Source organism: Camarhynchus parvulus, chromosome 15, assembly GCF_901933205.1.
Source record: "Camarhynchus parvulus chromosome 15, STF_HiC, whole genome shotgun sequence".
NCBI classification, from domain to species: Eukaryota; Metazoa; Chordata; class Aves; order Passeriformes; family Thraupidae; genus Camarhynchus; species Camarhynchus parvulus.
Genome location: NC_044585.1, coordinates 5,869,077 through 5,888,899, shown reverse-complemented (window position 1 = coordinate 5,888,899; position 19,823 = coordinate 5,869,077). Strand labels below are relative to the sequence as shown.

Here is a 19,823-nt window from a genome sequence, read left to right as displayed (position 1 = left end):
GTGTGTAAAACTAATTTCAGATTCCAACACATGTACAAGCTATAATCTATATAATTTCTCTTAACACACACTTAAGAGCTCATCAGTGATGGGAGAAATAATCTTAATAAATGCCTTTTTCATTGCTCAAAACCTGGGAGGGAGCAGCAGTATTTGGGTTGCCGGGAGGCAGTGGTCAGGCTCCGGGCTGGGTTTCGGGGTGTGGGTGGCAGGGAAGGGGGGGCGGCTCGGGGGGGGGGAAGCCCTGGTCCCTCGGTGGGAATTACTCAGATCCCCATCCCTTTCCCAGCCCCGCCGCGGCAACATTTATTGCAAAAGCAGGAAATTGCTTATTACTAAACTAGCTGGCAAGGGAGCAGAGCCGATGCTGTTCCACACTGGAACAGCACTTGCTTAGCTGCTGACTTCCCTGCCTCTCCTTGTTCCGCTCTTTCTTCTTCTTCTTTCCCTTCTTTCTCTCCTCTCTCCCTCGCTCTCTCTTCTTTTTTTCATTTTGGCTTCTATTCAAATGTGGGTCAGGGGTGAGCGGCTCCCAACGTCACAAGCTTGCAAGATGGCGCTGGGAGGAAGGCTGTGAGATGAGGAACAGGCTGGTATAAACCGAGAGGACAGGAGAGGGAGAGGAGGAGAGGGGAAAGGGAAGAAAAGCTACTGCTCCAGATGCAATAAGAAGGTAACGCGGCGCGGGGCGCGGGCGGGGGCGCGGGTCCCGCGGGGCGGTCGGGCGCTGCCGGGCTCCGCGGTGCAGCCCAGCCCCGCTCCCCCGCTCTTTATTTGCAGCCCCGGTGATTTGCCCATCTGCACGGGTCCGCTCGGGAGAGTCGCCGGGGTGGCGCGGGTGTCCCCTTGTTCCCTGCCCTACATCAACCGTGCCCGGCACCGGCGGTACTTCCATTGAAAACGCCCGAGATGGTTTCTCTGCTCTTGCCCCCCTCTCTCCGTGCCCTGGGCCCCCTCCCCTCGCTCTCCGGGCGCGCTGCCCCGTTGCTTCGGGGGCCGGGGCGTGCATCGGTGTGCCGGCCACCGTGCCTGTCTGGAGCTTGCAAATGTTGGTTATTTGGTTGAAGCGGCTGGAAACTTTCCCCTCCTCCCGTGCCATTTGTGTGTGTGCGCACGGGTGTGCGCTGCCCCTTCCCCGGCGGCAGTGGGATCGGGCCGGGGGGCCGCAGCTGCTGCCCGCCGGGGCCGGCCAGCGTGGGGCTTACCGGCCCTGGAGCAGCCGCCTGCTCCCCATCCCCACTCGTCCCTTCAAGTGAGCCGTATTGTATTTTATTTGATTTTATTTTTTCCCCGAAAGGAGGGAGCGGAGCTCCGGGGTGCCGGGGGGCGTGTTTGTGCCGGGGATCTGGCCGCATTGTGGAGGAGAGGGCAGGAAAGGGGCTCCGGGGACTTGCATCGCCTTCTTCCCGCCCCCCGCGGTCCATCCGCCGGGCTGCGAGGCGACGAGCCAGGCCGGCATCCCCCAGCCCCAGCGCCGGCCCCAGCCCCACCGAGCACCCCCTGCCCTACCGGGACCGCGGTGAACTTTTGCCCTGGCTCCCCCCTTCCCCGCCGCCCCCCTCGGCCGCTCGGGATCGCGGAGGGAAGGACCCGCTGGCCCCGCTCGCTCTGCCCGTCTCTGCGGGTCTCTGGCTTTTGTTACGGCCCCATCTGGGACGCAATGGACGGAGCAGGATCGCGCACCCTCCCGCGGCCAGGGGCTCCCCGGACCCTGCCCGCCGGCTTTGTGCCCCGCAGGAAATGCACGTTCCCCGGCCGCGCTAGCCAGCGTAGAGCTGTCCACTCGGTTTGAAAAAAAGAAAAAAAAAAAATTGTACGTCCGGGCTGGCAGAATTATTGCCGAGGCGCTCGACATCGCAATTGAGGGAACCGAGAGGGCTGGTTGCTGCCCGCGGCTGCCCGGTCCCGGGAGCACGGCGCCGCGGAGCCGGACCGGGCTCTGCATCTCCCGGCGCGCCGGTGCCGGTGCCAGCTCGGCGGCGGGGGAAGCCGGGCTTTTTGTGTTTTTCTGGTTGCATTTAAAAGCAAAGCGAAGCCGGCGGGGGGAGTGGGGGCGGGGGAGGCTGCGTGCCGGCCCCCTGCGCGGTGCGCGGCCCGGGAGCCCCGCGGTGCCCGCAGCGCCCAGCCCGCGCCCGGCCCCTTTGGTACGGGGCGAGAGCCGGCGGGAAGTCAATTATTGACTTCTGCTTGGCCGGGTCCCAGGTGGAAGTGGGCACGGCGGCGGTGGGCGGCTCTCGGCGCGCCCCCCGTTATCGGGGCCGCCAGCCGCGCTCCTCCCGGGGGCTCCGGACACCGTGCCCGGCCCCGCCGCCGCCCGGGGAACGCGGATGTACACACGGGCTCGAATCTTTCTGCTGCGAAATCCGCAACCTTTGAGAACTCGGGTGGCCTGGGCGCTTCCAGAGACGGGTAACTTGGCGTTAGAATGTGCGAGTGGGGCGGGGGTATACACACCTTTACACAGAATTAGTGAATTATATATGGAACCCAGTGTTTTAGCAGACGGTTACCGAAATCACTCAGGGTATTACTTAGTTGTTAGAAAAAATCTGAGAGAGCAGCCAGAAACCAGTTAAGAGCATCAGAATTACATTCTGCTAATGAACTGTCCTTTGACCAAAACTGGTTTAAATTTGTTGCGGAATGCTGTTTATATTTGAATAGCTCCCATGTTTTTCCAGAAATTAAGAGGAAAACAATATGCAATAGTCACTTTCATTGGAAAATGTCAGAACTATGAGCAGATGTTTGCTATGCTTGATAAATACAGTGTATAAACAACTAATATTTCAAGATGACTTATTGCTATTTTTTATTACTCAGAATTATTGTATATACTACAGCGGCTCTGGAGAGAAAGCTGTAAATGACTCCTTAAGATTTCACAGCAAGTCTACATGAGGAAAATGACATATGGAAAGAAAATTGACTTATTTCCACAACTGCAAATGGCCTCCTTTTTGCGCCTTTTCATTAGCAATCTAATCCTAAAAGCATTATGAGCAATTATTTGCAGTGGTGCCTGACATTCTAGGTCTAATTATTTAAATCAGTTTAACTTTTGATGGTTGACCCATTAGGTCAATTCTGTGTGCCCTTTGTTATATTTTTTAAAAAAAAAAAAAAAAAAGAGGAGGGGAGGGGGGTCTTCAAACTTGACACCTGCTACTGACATATCATTTTAGCTCTGGAGGAGATCAGCATTAAGAATAAGCAACCTCTTACATTTGTTACTTTCCATTCTAACATGGGTAAGGACACCCTGTGTAAGTGCCTTGTTCTCTGACATCTAAAATCCATTGCTTAATCACGACAGACTTGTGTGGCCGCAGGAGCGTAAGCAGGAGGAATGGGAGAGTATGAGGATATGGCAGGTTTTCCTTATGTCATGCTTCCTAATCTACGTGAAATGCAGATGAGACACACACATAAAAGGGATGATTTTTCAGTATTTCAGGGGACAAGCTTCTTCCAAGGATCTGGGAGAGCTCTAAATCTTTAATGCATAAGGAAATAGCTCATGTTAGTATTCACATTTCTGGGTGGAATGACTTATGGATGTGTAGATAGTAATAAGTATTGCAAGATGCTTGAAGCACTTGGTATCACGTGATGTGCTGTAGTGTCAGTGCTGAATTGTTTGGCAGAAGCCGATGTGTGACAAGGGATGGGGGGAGAGAGGAGAGAAAGAGAAGGTGAGAGGCCTTGTTCCAGAAGGGTACATGTTCAATTTATTTTGATTAGTTGTTTAAAATAACTAGAAAACAACATAATGCTAAGCAGTTTGGCTGTGTAATGGATTTAAACTCTCTAAAACAGCCACCACAGCCCAAAATTGGTGATCACAGCATGAAATTTGAAGTTGTGAACAGCAGATCTTGCAATGAGAGTTGTCGTTTTCTAGCATCTTTACAGCCCATAGTAATTAAGAGCTGCCAAACATAAAGTGTATGTTGTGCATTCCTCTGACCTTGCAGAAAATAGTATGTGGCTATTCTTTGAGCCCCTGCTGCCTTTTTTGATGATAGATGTAGGGAAATGGGATGATGTTTGAAAACCGAGGTGCATTTGCCTTCCTATCAGAACTGTTTGTGCTGACTGCAGCATTTAACCCTGTCATCCAGTCTGATGAACATATCACAGCTCGACAGCCAGAGCTATTGGTAGGAAGAAGTTGCCATGTTTTCTCTACAGAAAACCAGGTTTCCCATACCCTAACCAAATCTGACTGATAAAGTGCATGAACAACATTGCAGCTTCTGCCAACAGCCAGAGAAGAACATTGCCACAAAGTGACATTTCAGAGCTGCAGCAAATGTGGTGTTGGAGTGGAAGAAAGCAGAATCACATTTGTGCCATAGCCATTATATTGGCTGCATTGTGACAGGCGAAGCTCAATGGGAAGGGCCCATTTCAGCATCAGCAGACATGCCTTCCCTGCTGGGCTTGGAGAAAAATTAACAGGGCTCAGCTGTGGCATTGCAACAACAGAGTGTCAACCCAACCATAAGCAGGAGAATATATTTTAAAAAAATAAAGATGACTCCTTTGGTTTGGTGTGTATTGAACACCAATGACTGAGCCATTAGGCCTTCTTATAGTGGTTTTTGTCTTGCTGTACTATCGAGAGCAAGGACAATGCTTTGCAATAGGGATTTCACTCTGCTGTGCAGGAGTTCATTGGCAAAGAAACTGCGCTGGTTTGTTCAGGTCTCTTGCAATCAGCAGTGACAGTGTGCTTACTTCTCTCAAAAGCAGCAGGACAATGTTAAAAAGATGTTCCTGAGAGTTGTATTTTCTTGTTCAGTTAGCATCCCCAGGTTCCAGCTGGTTTTAAGCTGGGTTTCTTTCCTTGAAGCATACGTGTATTGTGCTAGCTGTCCAAACTTGTAAGTTACTCACGCTTGTTTGTAATTCCTGGAAAGAAAATTTACCCTCCAGTGCTGGCTCCCACGAAACAAGGAAGAAATGAAACAGTGAGGTCAATCCTGAATTTTAAGCTGATACAAAATGAGTTGTTAAAATAGCTGTAAAGGATGAGGCTACAACACAGCAATAGCTGTACCTGCTGTAAGTGACAGGTGGGAGAAATTCTGTTCTTTTTCATCTGTGTTTGGATGATGGCCCAGTGCTGGCCACAAACTGCAATCCAGGATTAATCCTCACATAGTGTTTTCTTTCTATGTATCAGATTTCTCATTTTGTTAATAAGCACAGCCTAGCATGCACTTCAAGTCAGCTGTTCTGGAGTGGAAGCAACAAGGTTTTGCTTTATTGAAATGATGGCTCTCATGCTTTCCTAGAGCCCGTATTGTTTGACCAGGGTAGGGCGGACTGTGATCCTTGTAATCACAGATCCTAAACAGGGATTCTAGTTACTGATTTTACTTAATGGAAAGGGGTGGGGAATGGAGTTTATCCAGGATTACATATGTATTATATCACATTTTCGGATGTGCACCCTGCGGATTTGAAGGGGCTGAAGAGTGATCTTTCCAACTAAAAACCTCAAGCAGGCATTTGGAAATGGACCAATTGTAGGAAGCGTCCTTCACTCACTCTCTCTAATGGAGAAAAGACAAACTGAGCTGTCCTGCAGAAACTGTCAGAAGACATGCACTGACAGCTAAGCTGGGAGAAGAAGGGTCTGAATCTTCAACTGGCAGTAAGAAAAGTTTAAAGAAGTGCAGGGATTGGTTTCCTGCTCAAAACATCACCAGGGATCCCTCACAATGAAAGCATCCCCGAAAACAGGGCAAATTTCTTGCTTCTGTTGCTAGGTGTTCTGAGAGATCTGTGCAGGAGTTAGGAACAGCCCCTCTTGTTGTTCCAGCTTTAGATACTGGATGGAAAAATGTGTCAGTGTTGTCCTCACCCAGGTTCTGGATGGGAGGTAGGAAACATTTCATGTCAGTGCGCTGGCCTGAGGCATTTGCTGTCCTTCAGTCCCCTGGGTAAAGGAAGAGGGGATGGCTTTCCATAATACATCAGTTTGCCCTATCCTCTCCCTTCCCCCACTGAACCAAACACTGTGCAAGATAAAATTGTCTTCAGAGCAGTCCTTTGCCATGAGTGTAAAAAGAGATACACGATGGAGTGGCTGGGGAGAGGCCTCATGGTAAACAACCTGACTGCTCTTCATGCTGGGCTGGTCCCATTCATCCCTGGACCCGTTTAAGATGACAGGGGTGTACAGCAGATTCCTTCCCCTAAATGTGTGCTCATTTCCTGTTGTATAAAGAGCCATTCAGTGAGGGGATTCAGTTTTCTTGGAGTCACATGAAGACACTGCCATGTAGTGGCAGTACACACTGCCATGCACTTACTGCATTTCCATCTGCTGTCAAGATGCCACCAGCCAGTTTGACAGTTTGGAAATCTTTTCTCTTGTTTGATAAAGAACAGAATAGAGTAATTTGCATTGCCAGTTTTAACTGAGAATTGAAATCAGCCAACAAGAAACCTTATTTTAAAGCTTGCTTGTTTGTCTATGTGGTAGTTACTCTCCAGTAGAAAGACTGGATCTTGCTGCTCTGTACCTATTAAAACATGTTGATGTGCAACTAAGATAACTTTAAAGTAAATTTCATGTTAAGCAGAAGGACAGGGTTAACACATTCAGGCTATGATTCAACATGCAAATCAGAAACAAAATTAATTTACTATGTTATTGTTTCTGAGAAGTGACTCAAGAAACTTCTTATATAGCATTAAATTCAATGAAATGCTAAACCTGAAGATTTTGAAGTGTTAAATAAAAATATTTGTAAAATTCTTTCTGATCAAAATACTTTGTGATGACCTCCTGAGGTCGCTTCCTGTATGACTTATTCTGTGATTTTTATTCAGCTCCAATTTAAATGCAAAGCAAAGGAAGTGTTCTTTGAGCAAAAGGGAACAGATTATTTTCTATTTTTGTTGCTCTTTTCTGAGTTTGGAACTAGCAGATACTAGTTTCTAACACCTAGTTTTCATTTGGAGGGAAGTCAGCTTTCCTGCCTTTCTGCCCCTCCTCAAATCTCAGTTGCTTTCTGCAGTCTGAAAGAAGTGGTTATTGAACTAAACTGAAAAAACAGCCTCTCTGTCCCTTTGCAAGAGGCTCCTGGTGCAAAGGGTTAGTTAACTGCCCAGAGTGGATGGAGCAGTAAAGTAGTGGCTTCTTCTGTGGAGGGACAAATTGTCCTCAAAACTTCACCAGGAAAGACATATAATTGAAGAATGCTTTTTTGAAACAAGACCTGTTTAAAAGAAGGTTTGAAATTATGACAGTGTGTAGTGAGACTTAAACTTGTGCTGTTTTTATTTAATGTTGTTTCCCCTGTCCCTGGATGGGTAAGGTGCTTTGTTATTCCTAGTTTCTGTTTACCTCTATAAAGTATCCAGAACAGTCCTCATGTGGAACTTTTTGCATCAAACTCCTCAAGTCCTTGAAAAAAGCTCTTTGTTCTTTTCTGGGCAGCTCAAATGTTCTTTGATAATGTGATATTAATGACATGATTATGCCCAGTCTTCAGAGAAAAACATGGATGTCGTTCTAGGCAGGGAAAATATCTACCAAAGTTGTAGATGGCAAGGAATCGACTAAAAATTATAAATTTGTGTGCACAGCTATGAAGTGTACATAGCCAGAACCATAGTACCAGAATGCTCAATAAAGGGAATTTTGGCATGAGAGTGAGAGTTCTCTTGAAATTCTTCAGATGTCAGCAGAGTGATGTTTGGCTGAGTGTTTCTTAAAAGTATTGTAAAGTATGACTTGAAAAGTTTTACCCAGAAAGCTTGGTTACAAGCGTTTCCTTTTATTAATTGATGCAGTGGTTGAATATTTGCCCACATTTGATTCTTCTGTGTGAGCTTGTGGTCCAAGGAACTCTGCTTCCATCCCTGATTTAAACTTCCCATGCTATGGTCATGAAGGAAGTTAAGCAAGTTCAGTTTTCTTCATCTTTAAAGTATGAAGAATATGATGTCCTTGGTTTGTTTTGTGTATTTATCTTACAAATGCTCATCATATTTAAAAGTTTGCATAATGGGACCCTGACCCTAGCAACACTCTGTAAATGCTGTCATCATACACATAATTCTAATAAAGCTTCAAAATGGTAAAGTTGCCAAAGGAGTAATGCTTTAGGATTTTGCAAAACCCATGACAGGGGAGGGAGGCTAAAGAAATCTCTCTAGTCATTCAGAAATGCTACATTTCTTAGTCTCCACTGTACCTTATCAAACAAGGCTTTCAAAATTGTAATGAAAATTGAAACACGCCAGCTATAAAAATAACTCCCTTTTTGCTACAGCACTGGAAGTATTAATGAGACTATATTCCCCTGCAGGGAGCACTGGGAGTTTTTGGAAGGTCTGTTCTGCACTGTCAGTCTCTTCCTGAAAATAAGTAAATGCCTCTAAATAATTCCCTTCAGGATGCACCAAGCAGCAGCTTGTATTTTTGCGTCTTCCCTCCTCGGGTTGCATGGTGCAATGCCAGCGCACGGCGTGACGCAACAGTCTTGGAAATTCTTGGAAAAGCACTTCCGTTTGCTCTAGGTAGAAATTGTGTTGGCAGCAAAACTGACTCTGCTGTTTACAAGCTGGCAGCATTCTTAAATGAGCTCCAAGAAAAGCAGTTTAATGTATGTGGTTCTGCATATCCATCCAAATGCAGAGGTGCTTGAGACTGTTGGCCTGTTATTATGGGTGGTGCCTTGCAGAAGGAATGTCTTGAGTATTTGCCCAAGTGTGGACCTCTTTTTAGCAGCTGTAGTTAGCTGGTTTATTCCAGTCAGGCTGGGTCTCCCAGTTTCTGGTTGCTGCTTGTAAGGTGATGGGTTTAATTGTTGTATTGATATTCCTCAGCTCCTGAGTGAGGGAAAAAGTGACCTGAATGCGGAGAGAGGACCATCAGCATCCTTCTGACAATTTCTGTTTTGGCAGCTAAAGCAGAACTGAGTACGAGAATTTGTTTGCCACTGATGGATTGTTTGAATCTGGAAAAATAATTTCATGTGTCTGTACCTCTCCACCACTGCCTGTGTAAAGCCATGATATTTTGAAGATGGGCTGAATTTCCACTAGCATTTAATGAACAGAAAATCAACAACAGTAACTGCTATTTTCTAATATTTCACCCTGTTAGTTGTGCAAGAGGATTTCAAACTGAATGCCGTACTAATAATTCAGAGTCTTGCAAGTGGAACCAAATGCAGAGAAAACTAGTACTTCTGATAGAGCTGTAGTACTTGAAATCGTGCATGGAGGTGTAACTAACCATAGAGGACAGTCATGGAAGGAAAATATATTTTAAGGGTCTTGCTGAAACACTGATCATTGGAGTATGCAATGAAAATACTTGCCTATCCAGAAAAGACATCCTTTCAATTCAAAGATCTCACAATGCTTTCTTAATTAGTAATCTATGACTTACAGTTGTGTCTCTGGCATATTCATGTAACCTTTTCTGAGATGTTTATATGGCTTTCTGAAAGTTGCAGAAGAGTTCTTCCTTAACAGAACAGAAGCCATGGCCACAGCCCACCAAACCAGCAAACCCTTCCACTCCCATTAGAGGCAAATGACTGATTAAGCACCCCAGTTTCTCTGTTTCACTTGTAATAAATAAAACCTTCTTCTCCCTTCCAAATTTTGACAGGTCAGTGAAGTGGGACCTCTGCTACATGACACCAACTGTTCCATTTCAAAAGACTTATCAGTTTTCTGCCCAGAGCATCTAATACCATATGCCAGAGGCTTGGGATGTTCCCTATCCTTTGACTGGTTGGACAAGAAAGGGGGAAAGGAGTCCAAGTGAATTCAAGCAAGTTTCCATGTGCATCTGCACTGCTATTATTCAGAACATTTGCCTATTTGTGCTCGCTTCCTCTGTGGTTACACATGGACTCCTGCTACCTCTGTGTTTACCTAAAACAGCTTGGGTTGTACCCTCACCAAAAACTGCAAAACCCAAAGCACCCTCCCTAAAACTTCCTGGAGCAAAAGCAAAGCACATCCCCTTTTGAGGCAGAGGGGAAGTCACTGCATTTCAATGGCTTTGACCATCAGAAGTGGTGAGTGGGAGGGTATCTGACAGCATTAGTGCTGTAGATTGACTGGCTGGGGTCACATTTTTGCAAGTGAGAAGGTAGCAGCTGTCCTTTGAGGCATGCAGGATGCAGCATTTCAGGGGAACTTGCAATTTTTTTTCCCATAAGAACTGCTCCATGCTGTGCCAGGCCTCCTCTGTGTCTTGGCAGGGGGAAAGGGGCTGGGTGGCCATCAGGAATGCTTCTGATGGCACAGAGGAAACAAGTTTGCCTCTGCTAAACTTACACATTACTGGAGACTAACCAGTCAAGTTTGTTGCTTTAATTTTAACTTCAGGGAAGGAAGGATGGCAGCATCTCAAGTGAAATCCATGTAATGCCAGAGTGTGGGATTTCTGTAATTCAGTGCCTCTTGTACTGTATTTTAAGAAAAAGCTTGAAATTAGAGAAGTGGAAAGATAATATGAACATGGTGATTTTGTAATAAAATAAAAATACAAACAGTGCAAACTGGTTGTTGGTCAGATCACAGTCTTCAGGGGAAAATGTATTTAATAGATGTCATTGTAAGGCTAACGCAGCACTTAGCACCAAAAATTAGATTTAATGCTATAAATGGAGATAAAGCCCATTGCAGCTGACAATATACTTCCAGACCATGTCCCCACCTAAAGAGCTTGCAGTGCAGGGCCCAAATAGGTGCTGTATAGATAACTGGCTGGGGGGGTCAGATTCTGCAAATGCTTACTGAGGCAGTTTGCTTGAACTCGGTGTGACTGCTGGAGTAAGAGCTTGCACAATCCAGCCCTAGGAGTGGGGCTGGAGCCTTAAAGCTGTTGGGTAAAACAGAACTGCTTGGGGGGTTTATTTATTTTCCAACTGCCTGGTGAGGCAGGCTCTAAGTAGAAGCCCGCTTCCGACCCTGACTTGCATGCCTGTTTATTTGCTGTAATCACCTGTAACCTAAAATTGCAAAACTCCTGTGGATACACTAATGATGCCTTTGTAAAGTTCTCCTAACAAAAATTCAACTGGATTTTAAAAGCACATGCTTCTTTCAAAACACTTAGCTGTAAAGTTCAGTCCTGCCAGCCTGGTGGGCTGAGAACATTTTGGAAAAGGTCAGAGGGCCACATTGAATGCTTTGGGTCCAATTTCCCAGGATGATTTGTTGCCTGCACGCTTTGAAGGGAGTGCAGCACCTGCAAATCCCCTTCTGGGGATTCCCTTAAAATGTGGGGAAGCCTCCAACAGGTGTGTGGAGCTGGCATGGCCTTGGCCCAAGGTGGGAGAGGTGGGGCTGGGACACGTCTGAACCTGCACTTGGGCTGGAGCAGGGAATCAAAGAGGCTGTAAGTGGTGGCAGTTCTCAGCTCCTCTTACTCCCCTGAGCACAGGGAAGGGATGCTAACCTTCACCAGCCAGAATTCAGAAGCTGTTCTCCGTGCTTCTGCAGCCTGCTTGGAAGTAGCAGCGGGCAAGGGAGTTGCAGCTGCCTGTGCCCCCCTCTGAGAGGCAGCGGGTTGGCTGCCGGGGCAGATGCTGACTAATTGTATCAGGAAAGAAGTGGGAGGCGATATAGCTGATTCAGATCCCTGCTTTAAAAACCCAGAGCCTGGCTGAGTGAATGCCTGATTAATGTATTTTCTTCTCAGATTCATTTGCTTTGAGGTCACAGTTCAGAGGCTCAAGAGAAAACAGGCAAAACATTAGGAGAGCCTTGCTGGATGTGTCACACACTCGCTGCCTAAGTGCTCTCCGTGTAAAAGGCTCTGACACAGGGAAGTCCCAGATACACTGCGGTGTCAGGGAAGGCTCTGGCTGGCAAGTCTGCTTGGGTAGGGGTTTCAATCTTTATTTTTCTTTGGAGGCAGTTGCCTGGTTGGTATTAAGAAGTTGTTCCTTCTGATGGGTCATAGGATCTTCTTCATAAGATCTTTCTGGTTTATTTTAAACTTAAGGTTAACAAGGCATTTCTTTTGCTTTCATTGAAAAGAGTGTAAGCACTTAATCTGAGTAGGAAAGAAAAGCATGGTTATTCATAGTAAGTCAGTCTCTACAGTGAATAACTGAACAAAAAAAAGTCCAACTGGGAGAGTACATTAATGCTACTGAGGACAACAGATTTTAAAATTTTGTTCATCCCTAGAAGTCACAGAGAAAAATATGTTTTCTGTGTCCTGCTTCTTGTCAGCGGATTTGTCAGAAAGAAATCTACCTCCTTCCCAATCTAGTTTGCAGAGTGTATTTGCTCTTCAAGAACAAGTCAGCACAGTAATCCTGTTCCACGTTAACTGTTATGAAATATGGTGTTAACATTTTAGTCCTATACTGGCAGTAAATGGGATTTAAGATTTTTTTTTCTCTGAGTAAAAAAGAGTTCAGGAGCAGGATTTAAAAAGAAAAGATCCTTACAATCCTCTCTCTGAGTCAATTTCCATAGCTTAATCTTTCAGTTCATCTCATTTGCCTATTATGCAATTTGGTTTATGATTTTAACTATGATAGTCTTTAAATATAAGTTGACACTTCAGATCCCTATGCTGGCTTCAACTCCTAGTCCATAGTGTCTGCTTATTGAAATTTATGCTTTGGTTATCTAACCTGTGGGATTCTTTTCTTCATCCCCAGTTGTGCACATGCTTTTTCCAACTATTCCTACATATTTGTTGTATCACCGTAATCTCCTTGTTCCCTGGGCTGTGTTTATTCCTGTCTGTTCTCTTTGTCTCCTTCCACACAGATTTTACACCATGCTTTGGGCTGTCCTTCGTAAATACAACAGCAATTTCTTCACTAAAGAAGTAAGCTACTGCAGAACTTCAGAGAGCCATCAAATAGTTCCAAGTTACATCCATGCAAGTGTTGGTGTGGCATCTGTTTGTGCATGGAGATTCTCTTTAGAACAGGATCTGTCTTTCAAAACTCTCTGCAAATGCCCTTCCTTATTATAATACTTCAAGGTCACTTGCCACAAATATTTTATTTCCTGACTTGTATGAAACTGAAATCCCAGTAAGTGAAGTATCACTGCAGATGCATTTAGGAACAGGGAAAATGAGGAACTTCCACTGTTAACTGCAGGAAAATCTGGCTGTTCTCTTGACAATGGCCTTCAGCTTCCCTTAGTATACTTTTAAATATTTGATTAATTCTTCTGGAGCAGAAGAGTCATATGACAGAGTTTTAAGGAATAAATCAAAAGAGACAGACTTCAGTGTGTTGCTGCTTTGTCTTGCCAAATACCAGTGGTTAGATTGAAGCCCCTGATTGTACAATTCCCACTTACTCTTGACATCAAACCTCCAGCCTATGTCAGAGTCTTGCTTTTAGAACTGCATGTCCTTACATCTAGGGGAAACTTGTGACTGATGGAAGGTTTGATATCAAATGCTCTCAAATCCCACTGAAATCAGTAAGCTGAGGGTGCTGATTGCTAAGATCAGGCCCAAGATCAAAAATGCAATTTAGAGATCATATCCCTGCAGCTGGGTCACAGAGCCTTGGAGAGATGCAGTAGTTTCTTTCCCTACCAGGGACAGTCCTGAGCCCTCTCATGAAATTGTTCATTATTTGTTATACACATATGTGCATTCTTTCTCTGTTTAAAATATACATGCATAATACCAGACACGAGTGTTTCTGTGTGCAGTAGCTGTCAAGGTACACTTGGCATTCAGTTACAACAGGAAAAAATGGGTTTTGGTACTTAGTGCTGAATAGCAGAGGCCAACTCATCAAGTTTTTCTGTTGCAAAAATGCTAGGTCTGAATTTCTTGAACAGTGTGTCTCTAATGCCCCAGAGACATGACAGCACATGTGAAGCACATGAAGGGGAAGACACAGGACATGAATTTTTCTACAGGTTTTAACAAAGCCAGAATCTTCCATGCCCTCTCTGCTCTGCCACACAGAACAAAAGCCCCAGGGGTTTTGTTTCTAAAGTCATTTGAGAGCTGCCAGCACAAAATGAAAGCCCCAAGGGTTTCTCTAGTCATTGAAGGGGCACCCACCACCTAAAAATGTGAAAATGCAACTGAGCTGCACTTTGAAAGTGAGAGGGCAGTGGCCTGGCACAGTCACTGTGGGAGTCACTGAACTAGCAAGAGTGACACAGTGTGGAACTCCTGAACTCCTGCTTAACCAAGTAATTTGTTTAAGCAGTATGTGACTGACTGCATGCTGCTGGCTCGTGGGCCCCATATCCTTAATGTTCCCCTCCCACCTTCCCTGTACCTGTGCCTAAGTCAGCTCCCCTTTGGGGATGCTTGATGTGGCACAAAACCTGCTGGAAAATCCTGAAGTCAGGCTTCATTTCAGACCTGGGCATGTAAAATGCCTGGCTCTAACAAGAAACCTGAGCTTTCCTCCACTGATTTTTAGGTGGGACCGCCACCATGGTGTCTGGAGGTGTGGGTTCCATGGCTCTGTGAGTGTGGGCTGGTCCCAGCATGGGCTCCAGGAGCAGATGGGCCTTGGCAGGGAGCAGCTGCTTTCCCAGAGACCTCGGCTGCAGCTCCCCCTGAGCCAGCAGGGCTAAGACAACATGGCAGGAGTGGGAGGGCAGCCTGGGCAGTGCCAGGGCTCACAGAAGAGCAGTGTGGGCAGTGCCAGGGCTCTCACAAGAGCAGCCTGGGCAGTGCTGGGGCACTCAGGAAGGCAGCCTGGGCAATGCTGGGGTTCTTGCTCCAGCCCTTGGCTGCCTGAATTCCCGGCAGGCAGAGCTGCAGCGTGGCCGCTGTCACGGACAGTTGCACCTGATGTGTGGGAGTTACTTGGCACATGGTGGATGTAGTTTCCCATTGATTTTTGGTGGAATTGATTTATAGAGCTATTTAATGGAATTGATTCTTTTTACAACTTTTTTCCCCTCTTAAAGACCAATTGTTTTTCTTGAGTGATGGCTGCAGGTTTGTGTTTGTGTATTAATATGCTTGTGCACCCACAGTCCCAACTGTGTTCTCTCTACTCAAACTGCAGAAGAAAGTCTGAATCTCAAATGCCATCTTAAATTTTAATATTATGTTTGATGTATGACCTGGGATAAATTAAACGTGCTAGCACTTGCAAGATGAAATCCTAGTGGTGGGTATAACCACAAAGCAGTGTTCTATTAAGCCAAGGACTGTCGAGAATGTCTGTTGTGGTTGTGTCTGGGTTATGAGTGACTCCCTTTGGTTTAGTGTAGGTGGATATTTTTATTCCGCCTGGCTTGTGAACAAGGGGATGAAACTTCAGAATTTACCTACAAGAGGAGTAAGGCTCTGCTGACTTTTCCTTTACAAGCCCATAGGTTGGAACCACATTTTTATCCTAAACCCAGTATTTTTATTGTATTTTAATGTATTTCATTGATTGTTACTCCAAAGTGGTTTGTATTAAGGAAACATATATTACACCTGGAGTGGTACTATGAGAAAGTGTGAAAATCATAATTCTCTGTTACTGTTTGTACTTTGCAGGTCAGTTCTGTCAGTAAGCTTAAGTGGCAAATTTGTGTTGTGGTTTTGGGATTCTTTCTTATTCCCTTCCTTTCTGTCTTTCCTCTTCCAAGAACACTGAAATAAACATGTGCAGGATCCTTACTCTGGGTGGGACTCCTGAGCAGATATGCCACCCAGATTTCCAGATCAGAGAGATTTTAAATGTGTGTGCTGAGGGCTTAGGGTCCAGCTAACAACTGCCTGTCAGGATACAACAAAATAATCTCTGAACTAGCCAGCACCCAAGTCATAAAAGAAATTAGTAATCCAAAAGTACCTCCTTGAATGGCAAAGTGAAACAAACATCAACTGTCACCGTTGTTGTGTGTGATCCCTGTGTGAAATTTATCTAAGCAATCTGGCAGCTGTATGGAGCAGTAACTGGATCTTCCAAATGCTCTGATGTGAGCCCAGTACATTTGGGTAACCTAATTATCACCACAGAAGTGAAAGGGATAAGAGACAGCAGTAGTCAACATCCTATTTGAATAGAAAAGCTCTGAACTTCATCACTGCTTATGAAAACTTCCACCCATGGCCAGCTGTAATCTGGAGCCACCTAAAAACTGCTGAGAATCCAGCAGGGCTCACTCCTGTGCATCTGCCTTACACTGTGAGTTTAACAGGATGGCCAAGAATAATATCATTAGGATGCTGAGTGTGCAACTGCTGCAGGAGTGGGCTGTCCATGTGAACAAAGACTAGCAGGAAAACAGTAGATGGTGGATGCATGATGCAGAGCAGATAATAGCAGAGTATCCTTGTATCTGCAGCTCCAAATACCATGCACCATTAATTTTGGAAAAGGACTCCAAATGTAAGCAAATTGCTTTGACCCAGATTTTAAACTGGTAAAGGAACCTGAATTCACAGGCAAGGCAATATGGGCCCTTTTGCAAAGCATGGTATTTAAATGTGGCTTGCTTAGAGAAACTTCCAACAACAATCAACCTTCACCCTGTGCCCCAGAGGACTGCCAAGACTTTATTCAATGTCAGAGTGATCCTAAATGCCAGTCTTTGAGAGAGAAAACTGTATCCTTGCTTTGTAAATGAAACTGCAGCAGTTGAATTATACTGTAGTTTTACAGAGGTGTTTTATATACCACAACCACATTGTAAACTAGATTTTGTTTGCTTGGAATCATCCTAGTGATTTGTAGTCTGTCTCTGGCAGATGTGTCTCTCCCTAACCATCACATGCCCTAAGCAATTATGCAGAGTTAACAAAACCTAGAGAAGGCAACTGCTCTTATCTATCTTGCCCCATGCCAAGTCTTTGCCTTCTACTCTCTGCTGGGAAATAGTACAAATTCCAGGCATTCTTTGGAAGGGAGAGGGTTAAATTTAAAGAGAAGGGTATCTTGTCTTTCACCACTACTAGGGTGGAGAGATTTTAACTCTGCCTGTTCCCCAGAGGTGCTTTGTGTGATGATATGTCCTTGTGGGATAGGTTGGACATTAAGGATCTGTACTGCCAAGTTTCTTCATTGTCATATGGACAGATTCAGGACATCAGAAGAAGCATTTACATGAGAATACATGATTTCATAGTTGGTGTTATGTAAATTGGACTGTCTTTGGCTTAGGAACTGCAGAACCCTAAGGCTGTCACTGGGCTGTACCAGCACAATCTCTTCCCTGAAGAATGTTCCAGTCTAAATAGTAGATGGTAGTAGATAGTAGATAATAGTAGATAGTAATAGTAGATAATAGCAGATAGTAGATAGTACAGCTAAAGGGGAGTGAGGAAGCAGAGACACAAACAGATGCATTATTTGGCCAAGGTGGTGTGACAGATGTAGAAAACTAGGAGGAGAACCTAAACTCCAGTTACAGTTTACTTTGCTGCCAGAATAGGCTACTGTTATTATAGCACTCTTTTTTTCATCCTTACTCTTCCAACTAAATTAACTTTCCTTGCCTCAAGGACTGACACAGTCCCTGTACAGTCTTCTGGCTATCTTAGCTATTCCAGAGAACTGGAACAACAAGCATATAAACAAGACACTGCACACTGACTGATCATTGCTTACTCTCTGTTCTTGAGGCTTTAGCTCATGGCAGCGAGAGGTAACCAGTTACAACCTAGGACAAAGCCAGCCACACAAGCAGCAGTTGCTTCTGGATTTGCACAGTTACTCATCAGTCCTGCTTGTTCCAGAGATGCCTACCTTGCATTTTGGTCTGCAGGCTCCTGGTGCCAGCCCACATGGGGTGAGGCCAGGTAGCGCCAACACCACCTCAGGCTGCTCTGGCTCCACTTCAGATCTTCATGGGCACCTTGCTAGTGTTAAAAAATTCCTTACCAAGCTTTTACCTTACAAAGGGACTGCATTTCTATAATGCCTGGATTTGGAAGGCTATGAGATGGAAACAAGTATTCTCCAGAAGATGATAAACAGGACCAAACAGTTACTTACTCTTTGTGTGTTGCCTTGGTAAATTAAAAAACTTCCATGTATTAAATGATGCAATTGCAAATTCCTTACAAAAAATAATATGTCTGTAATCAGATAATGGTTGCTCTGGTGCTAGTGGTAATGTGGCATAGAATATCTCTTGGTTTGGCTTCCACGATTCAGGAGTGAGGGGAACTGGAATGGTGTTTACTGAGCCAATAAACTTCTCACTAAACATAATTCATGAGCTCTAGCTGGCTAATAACCAGGACCTCAATGCTCTAACAGTTGGCCCCATACATATTAAAACAAAGCTTTATTTGAAGTGAAAACTTTTAGAAAAATAAACTTCAGGATTTAGTGGCCTCTAATATTGTCCGCCTCCACAGGCCATGGGAGATCCCATAACTAGAGAGAAGGTTTTAAAATATTTCTATTGCAGTCTCTTTGACCAATGCTGAAAGACTGCTTGCTCCAGAGATTGCCTTGGCATAATTTTTTGTTTGCTGTTTCCAAACTTAGAGGAATCCATATGCTTCTTTTAAAATAGCACTGTGCAGGCATTTTTCTTCCCCATTTATGTTAAAAAGAGTTTCTGCTGGCCATTTGAGTGCTCTAGGCAGTCAGCATTCTTCAGCTCTATGAAAAAGCTGAAGAGCTGAAAGAAGGTTTACTCTCTCTAAAATGGCATTTTAAAAATTACTTTCATAACCTTTGTTACAGTCCTAGTTTTTCTCTGGAGAGATCTTCATCTGAACAGGTTTATTTAAACACTTGCTAGAGTATGTATCAGGATTTCCCTTCCTCTCCTCATGAATGAAAACCTGTGCTTCTGCAGGTTCATTCAAGGAGTGCTTCTCCTTGGAGCACTACAGAACTTCAGATCTGGATTGGCTTCAGCTCCCCATCATTTCCCTGTGTGTAGAAGAGTATTCCTGTGTTCTGTGTTTGTTTAGTTTCTCATGAATTAAATTTACATTCTTAAAGAATCTTGAGCAGTGCTCAGAGGGGTGTGGGTGAATGGTGGCTCTGCTCTCTGGGGCACGTGTAATTTGTACTGGGGCAGAGCAGTTCATTTTTAAGGACTGGGAATCACTTCATTTAGATTTCTGCTAATGGTTTTACCTTCTGGGGAAGCCTTGCCACTCTGTGCTGCAGCTTCTTTCTTGGATGGATGAGGAAACAAGGCCTGCCTGCCTCCTGTCAGATGCTTTGAAGTCTGTAGATGAAAGATATCATATGAATGCAAAGTACTTGCCAGTTAATGTCAGCAAGTCATTTTGCTTGTACCTTGATGAAAAAAGCTTTATTGTCAGTTTACAATGAATTGATCAGCATATGCACCAGTAGTTCTTTCCCTTTTACTTAAGTCTTTTGGAAAATTACATTGACTACCTCTCAGAAACATAGAGGGAGGTTAAATAACAAGAAATAAAGATTATCGAGGAAATTTCTCATCATGTGATACTTTGAAGATAATAATATTTTGAAAGGGAAAGAAAATAACAACTATGCACAAGGAGTCTCTGCTAAATACTGTTTCATTCCCTGTCTTTCAGGGATTATTTTCTCATGCAGAGCTAAACCTAGTTCCATCAATGCATAGAGAAGTTCTATTATTATACACTGATTTGATGAGATAATATAATTAGTGTCTTGGTCCATTGATGCAGACCTCGACTGTCCAAAACCAACATTAGGTTATTAAATCAATTCTTGTATTTGTTACAGTAATAAGATAAAATAGCATTATTTAGATACTGCTTGTCTAAACTCAGATAAGTCATTCAACCGTATCTCTGTTTGCTTATCCACATTCTTCTTCTGCTTTTAAAAACCAGCACAAATTCATGAGGCAGTTGCAAGCTTTGGATTTCCTGGTCTTTATTGTTTGGTGTGGCA

At 44.5% G+C, this 19,823-nt stretch overlaps 1 protein-coding gene across 1 annotated transcript in view; it reads left to right on the top strand.

Moving 5' to 3' along the window:
• The first annotated feature begins 327 nt into the window (after nucleotides 1–327).
• The window catches only part of HIC2 (HIC ZBTB transcriptional repressor 2), a 71,158-nt gene continuing 51,662 nt past the window's right edge, over nucleotides 328–19,823 (top strand). The window contains 1 exon segment of the mRNA XM_030959241.1: nucleotides 328–673. The gene's annotated coding sequence lies outside the window, so the exon portion shown is untranslated.